The sequence below is a fragment of the Canis lupus genome, chromosome 32 (genome assembly GCF_003254725.2).
Source record: "Canis lupus dingo isolate Sandy chromosome 32, ASM325472v2, whole genome shotgun sequence".
In the NCBI taxonomy this organism is placed as follows: domain Eukaryota; kingdom Metazoa; phylum Chordata; class Mammalia; order Carnivora; family Canidae; genus Canis; species Canis lupus.
Genome location: NC_064274.1, coordinates 23,646,139 through 23,670,044, shown reverse-complemented (window position 1 = coordinate 23,670,044; position 23,906 = coordinate 23,646,139). Strand labels below are relative to the sequence as shown.

Below are 23,906 nucleotides of genomic sequence, written 5' to 3'. Positions count from 1 at the left end.
TGGAAAAGCCAAACCTTGAAATTCTTTTTAAGCTAACAAAACAATTTCCATTTGTCTACTTTGCAGAGTGATTTTGTGTACATTTTCCTTTCTTCTTCACAACTACCCTGTGTAGCAGAAAGAACAAATGTTATTTTCTTTGTGTTGTAGATAAATATCTTGAACCTCAGAAATCATTTTAATGTCATAATCAGTTCCTCTGACTATTGGATTAATCTCTTGCCATACTGTGCTATCAGACATCCTGTACAAAAGGAACGTCTGATTATTGCATATCTGTGTGATTCTTCCATTTAGGGTCTATTTCTAAAGTGTATAGGCTTTGACAAACTTGTTTGCCAAGATGCTGGGATTCCTTAGGTGACTGTGTGGGGAAGGAGAGTGAGCAAGACCGGGTCATCCCATCCCAGAGTAGAGAATTTGTCTCTAAGGCGCTATAACCAACGGGCGGAATTGCAGGGTAGGATGGAAAGTGATAACTCAATATCAGAACTGATGAGAAATCTGTGAGACATTCCCTCCTTGCCGACACAGATGATTCTTTTCAAAGGCCAGGTGCTTATTGTCTCCAGTATAATGTGGCTTTTGGATGCTATCCAGTCAGCAAAGTAGAAACTCATATTTGGCAAGGTGAACCCAGCCATGGTTTCCTGGTGTGCTGAATCAATAGGAAATGACTTTGGAAAAATACAGCAATGACCACAACAAATGGTTTTGAACATTTTTCAGCCAAATACTATAAAGTGAACTGCCAAGAATTTCCCCTGCGATATCCCTTTTCAGATGATAACATATGACTTTGAACTTTTGCCCCCTACATACTATGTGACTTTCATTCTTCAGACATGATTAAACCAAAGTTCTTTCTACAGCTGGACATTGGTCCCTCTAAGGACCGTAAGTTGTCTTCATTCTTGCCCAGTGAGGGCCCATATCCCGATGCTATTGTCAGCTTCTTGGCACCCATTCTCATTACTGTATTTTCTCAATACCTCTGTTTTCTTTTCTTTTTTTCCTTTCTGTTTTGAATGTCAACTGAATATCAAAACAGAGTTACCATGTGATTCCTCACTCATCTGGGCAGCCTGGCTGTGAGCGAGGAGGAGTCAGTGGAGATGGAGGGAGGAGGAAAGGCAGATTGAACAGAGTCAGAGCTGCAGGACTTGGGGGCTGGGAAGAGGAGCTCTGGGAGCTGGAACATCATTCTGTGGACATCAGTGGGGGGCGGTGGTTAGCATGGGTCAGTTTGTTGTTCTGGGTGCTTTTGTTTTCCGTTTTTTTTTTTTTTTTTTTTTTCTGTTTTGGTTTTGAAGTGATGATATATTGATTTGGTGACTATTTTATAATGGAAACATTTTGAGTATGAAAAAAATAGACCATTTGTAGCAATATACGGGGATTGCCTTCTCAATGTACATGCAAACTGATATGTCTAAGGACAAGCTTTCGTCTCATTGCATCAACATTTCTGGACAATTCGGGAGAAGATTTCTAAGACACAGAAAATCTTCAGTGGCCTCTGCTCCATTTGGGGTTATAAAGGTTCAGATGTCAGGCAAAACTAAGCACAATACACCAAGATCTAGACATTCTCATACTTTCTCTCCTCTTTTTGTCTCTCTCTCTCTCCCCATTTTTTAAAAAATATTTTATTTATTTATTCATGAGAGACACAGAAAGGCAGAGACATAGGTAAAGAGAGAAGCAGGTTTCCTGTGGAAAGCCCGATGTGGGAGTTGATTCTAGGGCCCCAGGATCACGACCAGAGCTGAAGGCAGGTGCTCAAACACGGAGCCACCCAGGCGTCCCTTTTTGTCTCTTTTTGCCAGTTAAATGAATATGAGTATTTTTAAACTTCATCTAGACTCTCTGCTAAAAACATGTAATATCAAAGTGTCTTGCTGTTCAAGATCTCATACTTCCTCAATGTCAAGGATGATGATGAAGACATATTTCTTGAGCACTTACTATCTAGCAGACACAAAGGGTAGTCTGATACATAAATGTACCGCGTGCCTTATTTCATCTGCTGCTCTACAATCTGGGGGTAACAATTACTCCTAATTTAAAAATGAAAAACTTGAGGTTTAGGAAGACTAACATGCTGGATGCTATCCTGCATTTAGCAGTAGAGCTAGGTTTGAATCCTGCTCAGTTATTTCAAAGCTTATAATCTTGGGGTACCTAGGTGGCTCAGTTGGTGAAAGGCCTGCCTTCAATCAGGTCATGATCCCAGGGTCCTGGGATCCAGCCCCTGCCCCTCCTCCCTGCTTCTAGTTTCTCTCTCTCAAATAAATAAATAAATAAATAGATAAATAAATAAATAAATAAATAAATAAATTCTTTAAGAAAAACAAAAGCTCATAGACTCAATCTATATGCAATATTATACAAGATGTATTACTGTTTTTCTTTTTCTTGAAGGGTGTTACTGGTAAATAATGTTCCACAAAAAAGTGGAGTTACCTATGTATTAGGCAGCTTTATCCAAACTCTGAGGTGACTGCTCAACGTGTGCCAAGTACGACTTGGAGAGCTGGGGTTGCAGTCTATTTCTACACAAGTTTTAGAGAAGTCCTCCAATTTTCAAATACAATGCAGGCTGCCCATTGTACTTCTTATTTAATTCCAGGATTATCCATTTTGGCTGATGGAGGTGGTCATAATTGGGTGCCTATAACTGTTAATATGTTTCATTTGCCTATTATGATTTGAAAATAAGGTCCAAAGTGCTCCACGATTAATTCTGGATATCTGAAAAAATCAAAATAAAAGTAGCATCACACACCAAGCATCTGGTACACCAAACAGTGCACTAAGTGCTTCATATGCATTCTCATTTGAATCCTCACTAGGGTGATACAGAGTATTTGGTATTATTTTCACATTATCCACGAAGAAACTGAGCTCAGAGAAGCTGAGTAATGTGGACAAGACCTTTTATCAAGTTGTGGAGTCAGATTTAAAACCAGCTCAACACGACCCATTTGAAACATTCCATGAGTGTTCACTGAACCTCAGTTCTGTGCCAGGCACAGAGTTGTGAACAGGGATTCGCAAGGTGCAGGACCAATGTGGCCTTGTGGCTTTAAGGAGCCAGGACAGTTGGACTCCCTGCTGTGCAGCATGCCTGTAGCGACCTTGACAGATCACTGTATATGTTTATAATTGTATTTCTATCCTTTGAGCATATCATTTATAATCCTTGTGCTGGAAAAATCACACCTGTTAAGTAGCACTTTGCTCATGTTACTGCCGCTGAGCTCAATGTGGTATTCTTGATCTAATTACAGACTTCCTGAGAGAACATAACTTACTGTGGACAAGATAGGAAAGGGATAGATAGCTTTTCCTTCAAAAACAAGAACAAAAATAAAATAAAAACAGATAAACATAACAACAAAACGAAACAAATGCCAGAGTGAAGGTAAGCAAAACTCTCCTTGAAAATGTTTTTGACTTCAAGTCCCAACATAAAACATTTTATTTTTTTTGAAGGACATGATTGTCTACTTTAGAAAGCTGTACCACAATGATCATAATGATCAGAATATACATTTTGATAGCATTTCTCTTGAGTTGCAGTATTTTTTGTATACTGAGATTTTTCAATAGGTCCAAGAATGTTGGAGAAATAAAGATCTTAGATGAAAATGGACACTAATAATTATGGTGTCCTACCCCACAGAATTCATTTACACCCCTCTTGAATCAGTAGCATGATAACATTATGTAGTGATGAAGAACCAAACTTCTCTTCTAAGGAGGCAGCATGAGCTTATACTTCCTTGTACTCTAATCTTTAGTTTTTGTCATTTAAGTTATGTCCACCCAGACTAAAGCATAACCATGTGAAACACTTCAGATAATTTTCATGCCACTATTGCACATATCTAGTGAGTATACTTAAGAAAAAAAAAATTAAGGGGTTCCTGGGTGGCTCAGTTGGTTAAACATCCAACTCTTGGTTTTGGCTCAGGTCATTGGGATTTGCCCTCAGTAGGGAGTCTATTTGAGGATTCTCTCCCTCTCCTCTTCCCCCCTCCACTGTATCTCTCAAATAAATAAGTCTTTAAAAAAAGATCAAACCACCATCAAAATAAAGAAGCAAATAAAACTGATTTATAAATCATTTGAAAAGCATAGTGCTTATCTGTCCCATATAGACTCAAATTTAAATTAAATGCTATAATTATAATCTCCAAACTTCTGTAATATATATAAATATTATATATTTATATAATTTATAGTATTTTAAACAACTGATCAGTTGGTCCTTAGAAAGTGTATTTCTGTTCCTTGAATACTGACAGAGAATGAGATCTTAAGTCAGGTGATAAATGCCCTCACATGGGCAGAAAATGCCAAGAGAATTCCACTTTGACCTTCCTGTCATTTTAAATTGCTGTCTTTGTTACACACTTCTCATTTCTAAATTTAAGCTTAAAGTCCATGTTAAGAAGCTACCATTTTTATCACATGAAAAAAATTGTCTCTTTAAATCTTGTAAAGGGAGCTTGAAGATTTCTGGAACTATAAGTATGGACATACACTTCACAATCTAGATTTCTTTGGATATCTGTCCCCATAGAGTGTTCTACGTCTCTGTTCACCCCACCTTCCATTTGGTACATTTTTGCTTCAACCCAGACTCCATGTAGTTTATTGCTGTTGATTGAAACCAGAGAATAGATTACGTTAGGAAATTAAAAAGCATACACCTGCTAAATGACCTTCCTTCAGGGAAATTTAAAGCAGGTCCACATATTTATAGTAACCCCTATAATTTAGGACTTAAATGAACACGGCTTATAAAGAAATACATTTAAGTCCAACTTTAACTCTTTCTAATAATATTACCATCAAAAATAACTACCATTTACTCCACTATGTCAGCTACCATGCTTGAGCTAAATGCTTCCATGCATTACCTTCTAATGCTTACCAGGAGATCCTGCGGGAGGCCTATGCTCTGTGTCACTGCCTCCCTGTGCTCAGCACAGACTTTTAGGATCAATGCAATGACATGGGACTCATGGCCTACCTTGGCACCATCACCAAAACCTGCAACACCACGAACCAGTTTGTGCACAAGTTCAACGTCCTCTATGACCGACAAGGCATCAGCAGGCAGATGCGGGGTGGGGGTGTGGGGGGTGTCTCCTTCTGAGAGGATTCTTGAAGGGACGATGCACAGATAGGACAGTGGTCCTACGAAGGGGGGGAATCACACTCCCTTTAGAGAAACCTCCTGTTGAAAATAAAAGGGGAGCAGCCCCTCAGCACCCCTAAAAAAGTGCATCAACTCACTCTGTAATGTTACAGAAAAGAGGACTATCTTGATCAAGATGATGCTATTTATATATTTTTAAATATATTTTATTTATTTATTGATGAGAGACAGGGAGAGAGGCAGAGACATAGGCAGAGGGAGAAGCAGGCTCCATGCAGGGAGCTGGATGTGGACCTGATCCCAGCACCCCGGGATCACGACCTGAGCCAAAGGCAGAGGCTCAACCTCTGAGCCACCAAGGTGCCCTAAGATCACACAATTTTTAAGTGTTGATAGGAACAAAGATTTGTCTAGACGTCTTCTCCTATTAACATTTAATTATAGCTGTTATTTATTGAGCATTTACTACACGTAAGATTGAAAAAAGGAGCTTGACCTTGGAGCTCTTAGAGAGTGCAGGTTGTCGGGGGGCAAACTCTGTGAACGGCAGTGAATAGTGATGAGTACTGTATGGAGGTAGCACACGGTGCTTCCTGAGTACTTAGAAAGATTATGCTCAGGGAGCATGAGCAAGGGACAGGAAAGGCTGCCCAGCAATTAGTGTTTAGTTGAGACCAAAAGGACAAATAGAAGTTGGGCAGAGATGGAAAGGTTGGAGAACGGAATGAGAGAGCAATGCATGCAGACATGAGCAAACATGGGAACTCAGATGCAAGAGAGCCTGTGATGTGAGAGAAGCACAGGTGTCTTGGTGGGCCCAGGGCTGGTGAGGATCAAGAAGGGCTGCGGATGCTCTGCTAGGAGCCCAGACTATCTTGGTGTCAGGGAGGATTTCTCTGGCTGTCAAGTGGCCTTTGTGGCCTCAGTTCATGGGATCATTTGCATCCTTGGATCTCCTCACTCTCCCAGTGTTTAGAGCTGCCCAAGCAGAGGGCCAGTGCTCCATCCCGCATAGAAAGCATTTCTTCTCAGATGCTGCCTTTTTATTCTGCCTGTTGCTTGTGCTACTCTTTGTGTACATGAGCTTCTCGTTGTTTTCATCATATTCACAGGAGCGAAATAGGGAACACTTGGCCCTGAGGACCCTGAATGCCTAATCATTGTGTTTCTTGAATGTTGATGCAAGCGTAATAGTCATGTCAAGTCTTGGCACCACCCTCCCGCACACTTTTCAGTGCCTGCTTCTCCTCCCTCTCTCACCACTCTTTACACATTTTACAAAAACCCAGGAAACATCATGAAATACAGGCTGTTGGGAAGATCACTACACTAAATCAAGCTAGATTATGCTGCTTCATTTCTATGAAGCCTGGTGGTTATTCAAATGAGTATGTTTTTATTTTTTTTCCTCACTGTGTGTACTTGTTAGCTGATGGATACACCTGTTTCGATATCATTTCTAAGAGGCATACTCCATTTTCTTCTGGGTGAATCCCAAGGAGGGAAAAGTTAACACCCAAGACGTTAGCAGCTGGTGGCTACAGGAATGATCAAATCGACTGATGAGAGAACAAAAATCCATGTTTGGTTGATGTTAATTGCTGGTGGCACTATCCTTTGAAACGCAGATGATAACTTTTCAATATTTAATCCATTTGACCCGAGAGAGCACTGGGAATTCCGCCAAACTTTTGTTCCACCACAATTTGTCTCTTAAAGCAAGCATTTGTACAGCACTGTCATCTTCATTAATCCTTTCAGGAGTTGTGCTGGGAAACAAGAATTGTTATTCCCATTTTACAGATACTGAAAGTGAGAGATAGGGGGGAAGTAACTTGTTATAAATATTTTAGCACGTTATTAGGCCTTAACATTTCTAGGTTGTCATTAAGCTTATTGAATTTTCCTATTGACTAAGTTGTGCGGTCTCCTTCTAAATGAGCGCAACAATTCTAAAAGGGGCAGAATATTTAGCACTTTGGGTTAACCTTTTTGCCATAAATTACTCAATGCCAGCAAAGCCCTCTCCTTGCATACTTTGTTTTCTTTTGTCTTTTTCATTATGGGGATTATATTCTAAAGGCTACTAAAGAACAGATTATCTCTGACTCTACTTCCCTTAGGTTAAGTAAAGAAGAAACAGTCCTCTTTTTTTTTTTCTCCTTTTATACATTAAAAAAAAAAAAGACTCATATGTAAGGACAATTCACTACAGGGAGGAAAAATAAATAGTAGCCAATGCTCATGCTAAAGAATTCTGGTGTTGCAAGGAAGATGGGTTGCACAAATAGTTATATCTTCATATAACATTAACTCACTTAAATTTATTGAGTGTTCATTGTTTTTCAGGCACTTTCCATACATTATTTCATTTAATCATCACTGATATTAGACTTCTGAGGAGGTAGTGTTTTAACCTCATCATGGGTATGAGAAAGCCAAAGCTTAAGGAGTTTGAACAATTTGCCTGAAGACCTAGAACCAGGAAAACAGCCAGTTTTCAAAATCCTCTGCTCTGATTCCTCAACTGATGAGCTCTCTGCATTGTCTTTTCAAAATTGTTTAACTATTCACTAGCCAATTCATTTTAGAATCAATTTGCCAATTTGTACAAAATATCCTGCTTTTACTTGCAGTGCAATGTCTTTAAGGATTACTTGGGGGAAATAAGACATCTTAACAGTAATAGATTGTTTCATCGAAGACCAAGGCATGGCTGTCCATTTGTTCAGATGTTCTTTTATGTTGCTTAATATTTGCAACAAAATATAAATACATTTTCTTCATAAAATCCATGTACATGCTTTGTTTAGTAACTTCTGGTTACTTTATAACCTTTGTTGCTATTTAAATGGTCTTTTATTCTGCTTTTGTTCCTGGTTTTGTTATTGCTGATATAAAGAAATGCTGTTGCTGTTTTTTTTTTTAAGATTTTATTTATGTGTTCGTGAGAGACACACACAGAGAGAAGCAGAGACAAAGGCAGAGGGAGGAGAAACAGGCTCCATGCAAGGAGCCTGATGTGGGTCTCCATTCCAGGACCCCGGGATCACGCCCAAGGCAGATGCTCAACTGCTGAGCCACTCAGGCATCCTGAAATATTCTTTTTGAAGTTGACCTTGAACCTAACAACCCTATTTATCATTCTTAACGACCTCTAATAGTTTTGGCCCATTTGCTTTTCTCTGTAGATGATCATATCATCTTCAAATAATGACAGTTTTTTTCTCTTCCTTTCCAATTCTAGTACTTTTTTTTTTTAAGATTTTATTTATTGATTAATGAGACACACACACACACAGAGGCAGAGACACAGGCAGAGGGAGAAGCAGGCTCCATGCAGGGAGCTCAACGTGGGACTCAATCCCGGGTCTCCAGGATCAGGCCTTGGGCTGAAGGTGGTGCTAAACCACTGAGCCACCCGGGCTGCCTGAATTCTAGTATCTCTTTTTAATTTTTCTCCCAACCAATATTGGACAGGAGAGATAAGAATGGACATTCTGTTTTCTGACCTGAAAGGAAATAAATCTCAAGGAAATATTTTATATTTTTTTCCACTAGAACTAATCAAGTTCAGGATCAATTCCTAGTTTTATATCTTTGTTTTCTTTTTAAAACATAGAACATTTCTGATTAATTAAGTTAATTATGTGATTCTTCTCCTTTTGGAGGTGTGATGACTCTACTGATAGATTTCTCTGTGTTACATCATACTTACATATGATTTAAATATGTAGAAAGAAATGGAGCAGTTTGGGATAAGCCTTCTTTGATCATAGTTTTTTCCTTTTTATTAAAATCAATTTGGATATGCCCAGATAATATTTTATCTACAAATTTTGTGTCAGTATTAATAAGTTATTTAGATGCATATTCCTTTTCTCATATAGATCCTCACTTGGTTCTGGAATCAAAGTTGAACTAGTCTCTTAAATGAACGGGCAGCTTTCCTTCTTTTTCTGCTTCGTGGAGCAACTTGAATGGGATAAGAATTTTATAGTCCTTTTTTGAATTTTTCAAAATATCACCAGACAACCTGTCATTAAAACACACACACACACACACACACACACACACACACACACACACAAAACTAAGTTTATCTGAACTCACTGCAGTACGGGGGGAAAAGTGCCATTTTGACAGAGTCCTGGTGTTTCGGAAGACAAGTCAGAGGTAGGATATTTACATGGCTTGGGGGTTTGGACTGAAGTGGTTTAAGATGGGTCTTGCAAAGAGAGAAACTGAGAGTGGATAAGTTCGTATAAAATTTAGGTTTGATGAGCACAGTGAGGCAAAGATCTTAAAGTGAATATTGATGAGGAAACTGTTATTTGATGAGCAAGATATTTACTGGGGTGAGCGTACTGTTTTCTCTAATAAACTGATCTGTAAGAATCGCCTGTAGCAAATGGCTCCCTGGGAGGATGACATTTGAGCAAAGACCAGATATGGAAATCTAGTGGAAAGTCATTCCAAGCAGAGGGAACAGCAAATGCAAAGGCCCTGAGCCAGAAAGAATGAATTCAGAACAGCAGAAAGCCAGTGTGCTGATAGTCACTATCAGAGCATAGATATCTGAATCACAGAGAACATCATAAGGGCTTGGAAGTTTACTTTGAGAAATATAGGAAATGACTGGAAATTTTTGAGGGGAAGAGTAATATGATCTAAGATTTAAAAAGGATTGCTATGGGCATTGTGGTAAGAGTAGATTTTGCGGAGCAAGTAAGGGTGCTGTTACAATACTGTAGGTGAGAGATGATGTGATTGTTGCTTAGATGAGAGTGGGGTGAGCAGAATTGGATCTATTGTGAAGGTAAAGCAAATGGACTTTGCAGGTCTATGGAACATGTATTGTGAGAGAAAGAGAAAAGTACGCAGTGAGAGTTTTGGCCTGAGCTAGTGGAATGAGACAGTAGTTGACATTGACTGGGAAAGGAAAGGCTCGTGGAGGAGCAGGTTTTGAAGCTGTAGGTAAAGAATTTAATTTGGGCCTTATCAATGAGGTGCCTTGTAGATATGCAAGTAGAGATGTCATAGAGGCAGTCAGGTACATAAGTTTGGAGCTCTAGGGAGAGGTCAGAGATAGAAACAGGAATTTGAATTTCTTAGCAAATAGTGGTATATATGGTCATGGGACTAGACGAGATCACCTCAGGAACTAGAATAGATAAGAAAGCCCAGACAATGGGCACTAGGTTTTCCAATGTTTAGATGATAGAGGGAAGAAGAGGAACCAGAAAAGGGTACTGAGAAAAGCCCAGTCAGGGCAGTGGGAAAAAAAGCTAGGAGAAAGAGTTGTGTCCTGGAAGCCAAGTGACATAATTGTTTCAAGAAAGAAAGAATAATCAACTTTGGTCAAATACGAGGATGTATCCTATTTGGATCACCTGACATAGCTCTGTGAAAGTAATGGGGGGCCTTGAAAAGAATAGTTTGGATGAGTGATGAGAGGAAACCTGACTGGAGAAGGCTCAAGAGTGATGGAAAGAAGGGCGGGGGGGGGGGGGGGGAGGGGAAGGGAGGTAGGGAGTGTAGACCACACTTCTAAGGAATTTTGCTGCAAATGGGAGCAGAGAGAAGCTAAAGAGGAAAGTGGCATCAAGAGATTTTGTATGTTAATGGGAATGATGCAGTAGAGAGGGAATAAATTATGTTAGACAGAAAGAAAGGGAATGGGGACACCTGGGTGGTTTAGTCGGTTAAGCATCTGCCTTCTGCTCAGGTCATGGTCCCAGGATCCCGGGATTGAGTCCTGCATCAGACTCCCTGCTCAGCAGGGAGTCTGCTTCTCCCCTCTTCCTCGCCTCTTGCCTGCCTTGTGTGCTTGCTCACTCTCTCAGATAAATAAATAAAATCTATAGAAAAGCAAATAGACTTGAGTGATAGTCTATTTCTCCCCATAATTCTATCTGCTCTTGCTTGTCTGTTTCACACACACATACATATGTCTATGACTATTATAAAAATGTTATAGGTATAATATTATATAGAATTATAACTATATAATACATAACAATAAACTATAAGTGTCTATTATATAATATATATACAATTTTAAACTTCCTCCTACTTCAAGGATATTACAATCCTTGCGTTGCCTTAAGCTGTTCATGCCTTTTGTTTTAATATTGCTACTACGGCTGTCTTTTATTTCAAATTTGCCTGAAATATCTTCATTAATCCCTTCATTTTAAACCTTTCTATATTATTTTACTTTTAAATTTATGTCTTATAGATAATATATTGCTGCTTCTTACTTTTTTAGCCTCATTTGAGTGTCACTATTTTACCTTGTGAATTTAGTTCACTTATATTCTTTTAATTTTGTATTAGCTCTTGTTTCTGATATATTGGTTGATAATTGTATATTTATCATTTTTCTTGACATTTTTTTAAATAAGTCAATTTTTCTTTTACAAGTTGAAAGTTGTATATTCTATGCTTATTTTTTGATTGGTTTTTGCTAAACTATTACGGGCAGTATACAAGCCTATTTTTTCCCCAAGGAAGACATATCCTTTCATGTCCTTACTGCCTTTGTTTTGTTCCCATCCTCAGGTACACTTTTTTTGGATGATGTTATCATTTAGACTTTGATTTTCTTGGTTTTATGGCTACTTCCTCTTCCCTTTTTATTTCTTTTGGTTTTCTGCTTCCTGTTTGGTAATTGATGATTTACATCATATCCCCAAAATGTATTACTTTGTTTTCTTGTCCTCGTGTTTTATGAAAGTATTTTTATGTTGATTTCTCTCTTTTCATGAGTACCTCCTTCAAGAGCATTTTAAAAGCAAGTTCTGGTACAGTAAATTTTCTGAACCCTTTCATGTCTCAATATATCTTTAGTCACCCATTTAAAAATTAATATTTTAGCAGAACATATTCTAAGTTCAAATATCCAGTCCTCTCATAGTGTGAAAATATTACTTCATTGTCTTGCATTCAGTGTCCCTGACATGTGATATCAATTTACTATTGTTCATTTTTAGGTTGTCTGTTCTTTCTCTCTAGTACATAGCTAATAGAATTTTCACTTTGTTTTTGATACTCTGGTAATTTATAATAATGTGTTTGGATATGGATTTCTTTTTTTTTTATTATTGATTTTCCTCAGCATACTTTATTTTAGATATTGGGAAAATAATACAAGATGCAGCTTGGCTGCATAAGCATAATACCAGCTATACTGACCTACATGAATGGTTTTTCATATCAGCCTAGTTACCATGCAGGAAACAATGATTACATATAGTTAACAATGATAGCTAACCATTTATTGATTCTTATTATGTTAGACTCTGCAAAAAGAGTTTTTTTTCTTCTCACCTTTCAAGCTTTTATTTAAATTCTAGTTAGTTAATATATAGTGTCATATTAGTTTCAAGGATAGAATTCAGCGATTCATCACTTACATATAATACCCAGTGCTCATCACAAGTGCTCAGCAACATGCAGAAGAATGAAACCGGACCACTTTCTTACACCACACACAAAAATAAATTCAAAATGGATGAAAGACCTAAATGTGAGACAGGAAACCATCAAAATCCTAGAGGAGAACACAGGCAGCATCCTCTGCACAAAGAGTTTTATATGCATTATATTTTAACCATTATAACATTTTTATGAGGGGCGCCTGGGTGGCTCAGTTCTTTAAGTGTCTTCAGCTCAGGTCATGATCCTGGGGTCCTGGGATCCAGCCTGGCATTGGGCTCCCTGCTCAGCAGGGAGTCTGCTTCTTCCTCTGCCCCTACCCCTGCTTGTGCTCTCTCTTTTTCTTTCTCAAATAAATAAATAAAATATTTTTTAAAAACCCAACAGTTTTGTTAAATAGATACTACTGCGGTTTTTTGTTGTTGTTTTGATTTTTTTGGAGACGAAGGAATTGAAACTTAAGGTACTTACATGACTTGCCCAAGATCACTTAGTCAACAGATGATGAAGCCAACGTAGGGTCTAATTCCAGTTTTTTAACTCAAGGTCTTTCTTGTCTCACTTTGTTACCCTGTATGTCTAGTTGTATATATTTTGTGACAAATTATTTTTATTTAATTGATCAGCACTCTAAACATGTATGCTTTGGTTTAGTAATTTTGTTTTTTTATTCAAGGAGGAATCGATTTACCTACATGTTTAAAAAGTTACATGATTATATTTATTAGTGTTTGTAGAGAGAGAGACCTGGGAGGGTGGCAGTGAGAGAGGGTATAATGCAAACTGCTTTGAGAATAATGTAATAATGTAATACAGTTGTGAAGATAACTGCAATGTCTGGGGCGTGGCGTGCAGATGAAGTGGTTTAGACGCTCTGTGTGCTCATTATTCTTTCCCCACAAACTGTCATCCCCTGGTTCCTGCAGAAATAATTTCTATTAGTAAAACAAATGTAAGATCCACTTTTGAAAGAAGGAAGATTGCTAACGAAGAACTGTGGGCAGGGTTATAAGCCTCTCTGCCTTTGTCAATAGGAGGATGCATTTGTCATCCACATGTCCAATTAACAGTTTTTCCAATGCTGCTCCTTGATGTCTGGCTCTGATAACAAGCTCATGTCAGACTCAAAAGGGTAAACATGGTGGGAAGAGATTAAGTGTTGCTTCTAGAATCATTTTCTTCCTAGATAATTTCTCTGAGATCAGATGATACTCTCCAAAAAAATGCATGTGATTTGGATTAAAAAAAAAGTAGTTTCAGTTCTTTGATTAACCAGTCACTTTTCCCATTTCTGTCTCTAATTTCTTATAATTCTGTACTGAGTTTGGGAAAGTATTAATGCAGAGAAGAGAATTTTGATGACAATAAATAAAACTTGTGGATGAAGGATTTCATTTGTAGGTGTTCACTTGTTAGAAAGAGGCTCTTAAAAAAAAAAAAAAAAAGGAGCCTCTTGATTCCTAAACTTAAAATTGACCTCATGAGATTCAAATGGTATTGGCTGCTGAAACTATAATTCTTAGTTATGTCTGTCATAATAACATTAAATACTGTTTATTGAGATGCAAGATTTTTTTTAAAGATTTTATTTATTTATTCATGAGAGAGAGAGAGAGAGAGAGAGAAAGAGAGAGAGAGGCAGAGCCACAGGCAGAGGGAGAAGCAGGCTCCATGCAGGGAGCCCGATGCGGGACTCGATCCCGGGTCTCTAGGATCACACCCTGGGCCGAAGGCGGCTGAGCCACCGGGGCTGAGCCACCAGGGCTGCCCAATTTGTTTTGTTTTTTAAAGATTTTATTTATTCATGAGACACCGAGAAAGAGAGAGAGGCAGAGACACAGCCAGAAGGAGAAACAGGCTCCCAGCAAGGAGCCCCAGGCGGGACTCTATCCCAGGACCCTGAGATCACTACCTGAGCCAAAGGCAGATGCTCAACCACTGAGCCATCCAGTTGCCCCAAGAGATGCAAGAATTTGGAGCACATTATTTATGGTCCTCTCAGTAATCTGCAAAGTAGGTACTATTATCTTCACTTTACAGATGAGCAAACTAAGGAAATTTCTCAAGGGCACCCAACTATGAATGTCAAGCTAGGATTCAAATTGAGACCATCCTTAAATGGCCACACGCCACTCACATCCCTGCCAGTTCCTCACCTTACCCACAAGATAATGCATCTTCACCCATCTTTCCTGTGCTGATTCACTGCCTTTATTGAAATCCCTTTGGTCTTTTTCTCAAGGTACCCTGTCAGTCAGTGCCTTGGTTATGAGTAGTTTACATGTTGAACTCCTAGGCTGAAATCTCATGTTTCTATTTTTAGCACACATTTAACATTCAGCAGCTTTCTAAATAAAACATTTCTTTCCTCAATAACTTTGAGTGAATACAGATATGTTAATTTACTATTGTATTGAAAGTGGAACAGCAGGAATTATGTGCAAGCATAAAGACTATTGGCTTTTGTATGGTTCAGGTTCTTTTTCCTTGACATAGCTAAATCTAAGAAGAATTATGCCTTCAATACTATGTAACCCACTGATGGATTGATGGATTGCTACCAAAAGACATCTATAGATTCAATTCAGATAGAAGGCTGTCTTTGATCCGGTTGAACCATCTGATGCAATTTCTCCCCTGGTATTACATGGTGCTTGTAATGATTGGTTCTCTGGGATTTCTACACTTCAAGGCTAATTTATAGCTAAATCAGATAATATGCTTTATAGCACCAAGGATGTCTGCCAATTCATGCACCATCTAATGTGGTGGCCGCTTGTCACAGGAGGCTATTTAAATTAAAATTTGGACACCTGGGTGGATCACTGGTTGAGCCTCTGCCTTTGGCTTAAGTCCTGGTCCTGGGGTTCTGGGATCGAGTCCCACACTGGGTTCCCTGCAGGAAACCTGCTCCTCCCTCTGCCTGTGTCTTTGCCTCTCTGTATCTCTCATGAATAAATACATAAAAAATATTTTAAAAAATTAAAATTTAAATCTGTTAAAGTGAAATTAAGTTAAAAATTAATTTTTCTATCACTCAAACCATATTTCAAGTGCTTAGTAGACACATGTGGCTACTGGATACTGTATTGGACTGTGACACTATAGAACATTTCCATCATGGCAGAAATTTCTATTGGATAGGGCTAATGATCAAGAAGACAGAAATTGGATTAAGAATAATTACTTCACAGAACATGCTGGTCAGCATCACCTGAGTTATAGAATGAAATGAGTCATACTCCCTCTCTGTTTATTTGTCTTCCTAGATACCTATTGGGAGGAAGGGATTCAGTCTTACACACACAGTACCTCTGTCATACAGCATAGTGACAGACTCCTAGGGGCTCAGAAAATATTTGCTCAATGTTGCATGAATGAGAATTCAAAAGAATAAAATGAATAGAGAAGAATTCTTGCAGGTTATAGAAGAAAGTGATTATTTGGACAGTATAAGTAAAACAGCCATTTTCTTTCCAAACTGAATTATATCAGCCTTCAAAATGGAATAGTTGATCCAAGTGTTTCAATGTAGAAGAGATGACAGTTGTCCAGGCTTCAAGGCCTAAAGACACTTATCATGAGAAAAGAAAAAAGAAGCCAGAGCTTAATAGCATTGTCAGGTTCAGTAGACTCTGATTTGGAGAGAGTGGCTGTCAAGTCGTGGTGAACATTTTGCTTCTACGAGTTGAGTGAGACTCTGAAAAGGAAAATAATCTTTTTATTCAAAGTCTTAATTTATTTCCTCTTCTAAAGCTAAGTAAAAAATATGATTCGAGGAGTTATTGGAAAGTCATTTATAGGAGCTTTTATTTTGGAGATGATGAGAAAACCATGATAAGTGAATCATTTATTCCTTTGAATCTAAAAGCCATGTTTTAGATATACCCCCAATATAGTGCTACACTTGAAAGGAATAGAATAGTGTGTTGCTCTGTTCTTACTCTCATATCTCACATGTTTTGTAAGCATATTATATATAAAAAAGAGTTACAATTGTGGTTGCAATAGCAGAACAAATTATTATATCATATTTGTTTTTTGTCGTTGGCACAGCTAGTGAGATCTGGGGTATGGAATCACAAGATTCCTTTTGGCACTGTAGAAGAAAGTTGAACTTGGGATTTAGTTGGCATTACTTTGCCTATGATTTAGCACACACTTTATGGCAGGCAGTGTTTCATATGGTCACTTATAAAAACAGAACTAAAAATGTGTGTAGTTAACCTCACAATGCAATTGTGTGATTATTGTGTTCTGTGGATTGTATTCTTCTCAGGGACTAAGTCATTCTGCGGTTGTCATAACACACTTTCCTCTTTGCTCGGAGCTGCATCTGCTGGCCCAAGTCTTTGGGCATGCCATGAAGTTGCTTTTCCACCAAGAGTGGATGACTTCTGTGCATCCACCCAGATCCTCTCATCTGGCCCTCATTTTGCCTTTTGAGTTAGGGACCTACAATTGTAGTACAGAATGGGGACACCTGATCTCAGTATGGATTGAACTTTACTTCTAATCTTGATTTCATTCATTGCATGCTCTCAACAACTGAAACATGAGAGGAATAGTTAAGTCATGTCCTCAATTTTTGATGATAGAGCCGTTGTCTGTGAGTGTGGCCTGGGAGGGTAGCCCAAGATGAAAACATAGTGGTATTGTTTTGATATGGTCTCCAGCAATCCTGAAGATGGATTTAGAAACTAGGATAGCCTTGGCTCTAGTTTTCCTTAAATCCTCTTCCCCCTAGTATAGTGCTACCCAATAAAGGAAGATAGAAAACTTGAGGAAATTAATCAGCCAATTACTTTAAAAAATAAGTCAATATTGTAGTTTTTGTCTAGGTACTTTATCTAGGAATTTTGGAGGAAAGCAGACCTTTTTATATAGTAAAAAAAAATGTTTAATGTCAAATTGAGTGGAAGGAAGTAGTTGGCTATTCATAGGATTAGATATATTAGAATAGCAACAAGGTGCTTCTTTTACAGTTTTGTTCTCCCTTATTCCTTTATGCTTTCCCCCCTTCTCTTACTATAACAAATAAGGTTTCTCCTTACTATAAAAAAAATGTTTAATGTCAAATTGAGTGGAAGGAAGTAGTTGGCTATTCATAGGATTAGATATATTAGAATAGCAACAAGTGCTTCTTTTACAGTTTTGTTCTCCCTTTATTCCTTTATGCTTTCCCCCCTTCTCTTACTATAACAAATAAGGTTTCTCCTTACAACTATGCCCCCCATTCATATAAAAAAAGAGACTCCAAACCAAATTCAGCTCTGTGGGAGCTGGGAAGAATAATGAAATGGAAAACAACTTGTCCTGCCATCCTATGCTAGATAGGAAAAATTCTGAGTTAGCTCAGAATTCACACAAAGATCAAAAGATATATTTTCCCTTTGTTTTAATAGAAAATAGGTATTAATCTGTGAGTGGGAAGGAATACGTCAAGCTGCTGAGCTATAAAGAAATCTAAGGAATAACTCTAGATTATTGAATTGAATTTAAGAAAGCTTTGGCCGCTTGCCTGGATAGGTATGTCAGAGATGGGCAAGAGAACAGTTCCTCTCCTTAACTTCCTGGCAGCACACCATACATTCTCTTCCCATGGAGGCTGCATTATTAAGAGATCCAAGTGAGTCCTGAGGATGTTAGCTGAGATTGACTCTGGCAGGCAGCCCCAGAAACTTAGCTGGAAAGCTCTTATTCAGAAGGGACCTTAAAGTGTTTGTGACATGGCTGGAATATGTTAAACTCCACTGTAGACTCGGAGGCCTGGGGGTGGAGACTATTTAAAGCTTCACAGTCACACTCAGATAGATGCCTTTCTAGAAGAGGTAATTCACTTCTCCTGACAGGTGTGAAGGGGGACTTGCCACTCCTGGAACAACTCTGATGTCCCAGTTTAAACCAGAGAGCCCTTTATGGACTCTTTATTTATTTATTTATATTTTTTTTAAAAGATTTTATTTATTTATTCATGAGACACACACACACACACAGGCAGAGACACAGGCAGAGGGGGAAGCAGGCTCCCTCCAAGGAACCTGATGTGGAACTCGATCCTGAGACTCCAGGATCATGCCCTGGGCCAAAGGCAGGCACTAAACCACTGAGCCACCCGGGGATCTCCTGGACTCTTTAGTTTAGTTCTGTGATTAGTTTTTTCTAATACATTTAAATCTATACATTCTGCTAGCAGAGTTCTAGGGGCATGCCAAGAGAAGCTTGAGTGTAACAGGTCAATGACATCAGCTCTGAGGTACAAAGTCAGCTGCTGTCAGCACAAGTCTCTAAACCTCTGAGTCTACCCTGCAGTCAACCATACAGGCCACCATAAGCCTTTGCAGGTAAAGCAAATGATTTCTTCCATTCTCCAATGGGATTTTTCAGGGACCTTGATGAGTTTGATATTCTCCATAGGGTGCTAAAAGTATTTTGGGAAAAACAATGTGTGAATAAAAAAAAAAAAAGCAACAAGATTTGTCCCCTTGGAAAAATACCCTCAGAGCTATGGCAACAGCTGAAAGGTTTCCTCAGTGCAGGTATGAGCAATTTTCATGAGTATGTTTGGAAATCCATTCACTTTGAGCCCTTCTCTTTAGTCTTGACAGCTGTCTGTAGGCACAGGTCTGTTAAAACTTGTGGTACCTTAGGGTCTGATTTTTCATTGCTTTTGGGATCAGCCATGTAAATGAACCACCCTCTCCTCTACCCCACCCCCGGCCCTGAAAGAAGTTGCATTTCTCAACTCTGAATTCATGATGTTTAGATTCCAGCAGAACTGGCTACTGAGATGATCATTCAGTCAGATGATATTGCTGCCTAGATCTTCTCATCCATGGGTGATTTTACTCCTTAAGGAGAAATTTAGCAATGTCCAGAAATATTTTTGGTTATCAGAACATGGTAGGGATGTGTTACTGACACCTAGTACATAGAGGCCAACTAGGGACGATGCCAGCTATCCAGAAATGCACAGGACACCCCCCACCACAAAGAATGACCAAGCTCAAAATGTCAACCTCTGCTGAGGTTGAGAAACTTTGTGCTACTTTGTAGGATAACAGACCATCTGGTCAATTCCCCTGCCCAGATGACCCACTCATATGGAAACCAACAGCCCAAAGACCCTGTTCACTGAGGAAACTCAGCCAATGAGGGAAGTGACACTTGAAAATCAGCCATCCCGTGAAGACTCCCCTTGAGGCTTGCCTCATGGTCTAGAATGTTTCAACCTTGGGAGAAGGTGTTCAAGAAGAGTTGTACTCTCTCTCTCATAAACTATGGATAAATTACATGAATGGCATCTAGCATGCTTCCCTTTACTTAAAGAATAATTTACTATTTTCATATTAGCTACAAATTTCTCCTTACTTAATTTGTGTCAGGCACATACTAAGTGCTTTGCAGAGGTTAATTTATTTCAGCCTTCCAGAGTACATTGACATTGTCCTTAAGAGCTTCCTTTGTGTGGATGAGGAAATTGAGACTTAGAAACAGGTCACAATGTTTTGTAAATATTGAGCTTGTCAGGAAAAGAGTTGTGCAAGTATTCTAGAACATAAGCTCAAGAAAGCTTGTAGTGTATCTCCAGTGCATGGAAGTACACAGTGGGTGGTAGATTTACACTGTTGAGCCAATAAGTTATACTACCAGAGTAAGGATTTTCATGGCTTTTCCATGGTGACAGTAACTGTCAAAGCTTTGTTGCTTCCTGTCATAAGAATTCCTGTCAGAATTACTTAAATAAACACAAATTAAATGAAAACAAGAATTCTATAGCAGCTTATGGAAGACAAAGAAATATTAAAGCATAAGGCCACAGAAGAATTCAGTGCAGTTCTGGGAGATTCTCGGACTTTCATTTTAGTGCCAGGCCCACCTCTCAGCTCTGCCTGTGTCTCAGTTCAACCATCTGAAAAGAATCCGCCAGGCTTTTGCCCAGTCAATAAATGGTCTCTTCTGGGTCAGGTGATACTTTGGTCCAAAAAATTATAGCCAGGGATGGAGCAAGGTCATGCCATGCACATGTGACTAACTTTAGCAGTCACTGCCTATGGAAGAAAAACTTTCAGAGGAGAAAGGTGTGGCCAGGATGGATACCTCCTGAGGTGTCTGGAATGTTGACATTGCTACCTTGAGAATGTGTGTAGGCCTGAACGTGGCCTGATGTCAATACCTCCTGACTTCTCATATTCAAGGCACAGTAGCTGTCATTAGCTCTTGCAATTGTTTGTGCATTTGGAACTTGGTTTAGGGTGAGTACTGTCCAAAGAAAGCACATTATTAAAGTGATTAGATGTTTATGATTGATAATTGGTAAACACCCTTCGTTGGCAGATGACAGTTGGTTTCAGCTGATGTGCTGGCATTCTGAATCAGATGGGCAAATTAGTGGTCTTAGGCATCTCTTTTCATTTTAATGTATGGAATAGATGATGTACTGAACAAATTCTTATTTTCCATGAGCAAAAGTCCATATTTTAAGTACTTTGCAAATGAGATTCCTCAGTCACTGGTGAAGCGTGTTGCTGGAGTTCATGTGCATTTAATATTGTCACTGAAGCTTTCCACAATAGATTTATGAGGAGAATGATTGTGTGATTCAAATTAGATTAAGAAGCACTGGTCACCCACAGAAAAAAATGACCAGAGCCTGGGAGTATTGTAGAGTAAGGAACGACATTTTCTTCTCCCTCATTCAGACCAAATTCTAAATCATCGTCCTCATTCATCAGGTAAGAAGGGGATGTCAACGAATTTTTTTTTCTTTAACCAGTGGTATAATTCCAGCACCATTATGATATGGTCATCTGTAATGTGTAGAAATGAGACACCGATTAGGAATACAAAGCTGGTGATTTCAATCTGTGCTGACTGGATTGTAAAACTCCATTGAGAGAGAGGACCAGGTTGATAGCTTAGTAGAAAAAGCCCTAGAGGACTGGATTCTCAGTAACACAAGATTTGAGCTTGTAGGGGAGATTTGTCAGCGTCTCCTAATAATGAGGTAAACACTTTTCCTAATAATGAGGTGAGTTACTTTTCACAGCAGTGAGGAAATTGGATTATACCATGAGTCCAAACATGTTACTTCTCCTGACTTTTCCTTTCTCTTCCCCTGTCTTTCCTGCTACAGCTCATTACAGAATGTTAAGAGCCATTGCAGTGCGGGGACCATCAATCACCATAGCAGCTAAAGGTCCTCATGGAAATTTGATTTGTGTGGCTTTCTTCTTAAACATGTAGCCTTCATTATTCTTTTATTCCCCATATTGTGACTTTTAAGGCCCTAGGTGATTTGTCCCTTGGATGTTTTTCTGACAACATTCTACACTCTTCCCCGCATGCACTCCATTTCAAACACACTTGATTTTTTTTAAATTTTTATTTATTTATGATAGTCACACACACACACACACACACACACAGAGAGAGAGAGAAAGAGAGGCAGAGACATAGGCAGAGAATCCATGCACTGGGAGCCCGACGTGGGATTTGATCCCGGGTCTCCAGGATCGCGCCCTGGGCCAAAGGCAGGCGCTAAACTGCTGCGCCACCCAGGGACCCCCCCACCCACACTTGATTTTTATCAAACATCTCAAGCATAGTCCCATGCCTGGACCTTTGGACTTGCTACTTTCTGGGCCTGGAAAGCTCTTCCCCCATATATCAGTGGAGGACTTCGTCTTTCATCCTATTCATTTTTTCAATCATCGTTCCTCCCCTGACCACAATATATAAAATGTCAGCTCTGTCATTTTTATCTCCTTCTTCTAGTTTGGTTTCTGTATAGCTCTTATATCCACTTGGCATAAAGTTGTTATTTATGTATTTTTTAATTGTCTATCTCCCCCTAGGAGAATGTAAAGGTCTATAAGGGCAAGGTATTTGTCAATTTGGTCTACCAATGTATACTAAATTCTAGAATAGTGCCTGGCACATAGTAACTTCTCAATAAATACATATTGACTAAGTGAATAAGTAGGCAAAATAAAAGTATAGGCATCTTTTACATTTGCATCAGGAAATGCATTATATTTGCATTACCCTAAGTAGCATATTTTATTCATGGATGTGGGGTATTAGACTAGTAGTGAATTCCAATTGAACTAATGAGTAGAATAACTTAAAGTTGACTTCCATCAGGTATCTGTTTAACAAATCTGCTAATATTATTTTTTGTAATTTATCACTTTGCGTTTATAGCAAGGATTCTGGACTCAATATATCAACTCAACCTATGAATGTGTTATAATTTCTACTTTGTTTTCAGGTCACCAATTATGAAGACATAGGAGGAGGAGGAAAAAGTACATTCTATTCTCATATGAAAAATTTAAGCTCTATTAAAATCAGGGACAAAGACTTTTTAACTTTTCAATCGAGAGACTCCTTAAAACAAGAGGTAGAAAGCACAAATTGGTTCTAGATCAGCAGATCTTGGAAAAATATACTTGAACCCCTTGACTTTAAAACAAGTGATCAGCATTGAAGATTAGCTATGCAACAAGAGTTAGACAGAAATGTCAAGTAGACATGGCTTATCTTTAAGATTTCCCCTGTATTTAGGTTCTTTTCATGCATCAAATGTCTCATATCTTGTGGATTGTTTCTCAAGGTGTATGGTTTCTGTATCATTCTCATCCTCACTTGACATTTCTCTGCTGGAACCTCTTCCTTTTGGAATATGGAGAATTTATGATGATAAATTATAACTACTAGTAATGTTATTAATCATTATCAAATAATTCAGATTATTATTAGTTAATAATTGTTCAGATAATTCAAATGATTAACAGTTACTTTGATAAATCAACTTTTACTCCTGGGTTGATGGAATAATAGGAAAGGGTGCAAGATCTGCAATCCAGTTAACATAAATGTGTTCTTCCAGTCATCTGATGATATAGCCTGTATATTTGGCATTACTGGTACTCAAAATTTATTTCTGAATGCCTTATAATGACTTGTGGTTCTAGAATAATTCAGATCTTATTAAGGATGTAATCATAAACTTAAATAGAAGGAGAATTTGTCTAGGTCATAGGTAATAGGAAGAGTTAGGGCTTAATGAAGCAAGGGGAAGATGCCACATGACTCACTAAATAATGCCTTTAATTTTCCCAAATGGAAAATGATAGCTCACCATCTTATCATGTATTATTTTTCCAGAAAGCAGATCACTTTATTATCAACTAGCATAGAATCAGGTTGAGAAGTTGAGTGAAGAGGATAGTTTTTAGTTCTGATATATCGATATTTAGAAAAGACAAACAATGGCAATGATAATTCC

At 38.5% G+C, this 23,906-nt stretch overlaps 2 long non-coding RNA genes across 10 annotated transcripts in view; one reads left to right on the top strand and one right to left on the bottom strand.

The window, feature by feature from the left end:
- Positions 1-23,906, top strand: part of LOC112644623 (uncharacterized) — a 135,686-nt gene that overhangs the window by 59,356 nt on the left and 52,424 nt on the right. For 4 of the 8 annotated variants that reach the window (XR_007407764.1, XR_007407763.1, XR_007407765.1 and 1 more), the window contains exon 8: positions 3,294-3,427. The exons of the other annotated variants lie outside the window; for them this stretch is intronic. This is a non-coding gene — a long non-coding RNA (uncharacterized LOC112644623). The remainder of the gene's footprint in view (positions 1-3,293; positions 3,428-23,906) is intronic. 8 annotated transcript variants of the gene reach the window in all.
- The window catches only part of LOC112644637 (uncharacterized), an 88,966-nt gene that overhangs the window by 55,443 nt on the left and 9,617 nt on the right, over positions 1-23,906 (bottom strand). Inside the window, exon 3 of one of the 2 annotated variants that reach the window (XR_003126599.3) lies at positions 2,446-2,754. The exons of the other annotated variant lie outside the window; for it this stretch is intronic. This is a non-coding gene — a long non-coding RNA (uncharacterized LOC112644637). Of the gene's footprint in view, positions 1-2,445; positions 2,755-23,906 lie in introns of those variants that run through there. 2 annotated transcript variants of the gene reach the window in all.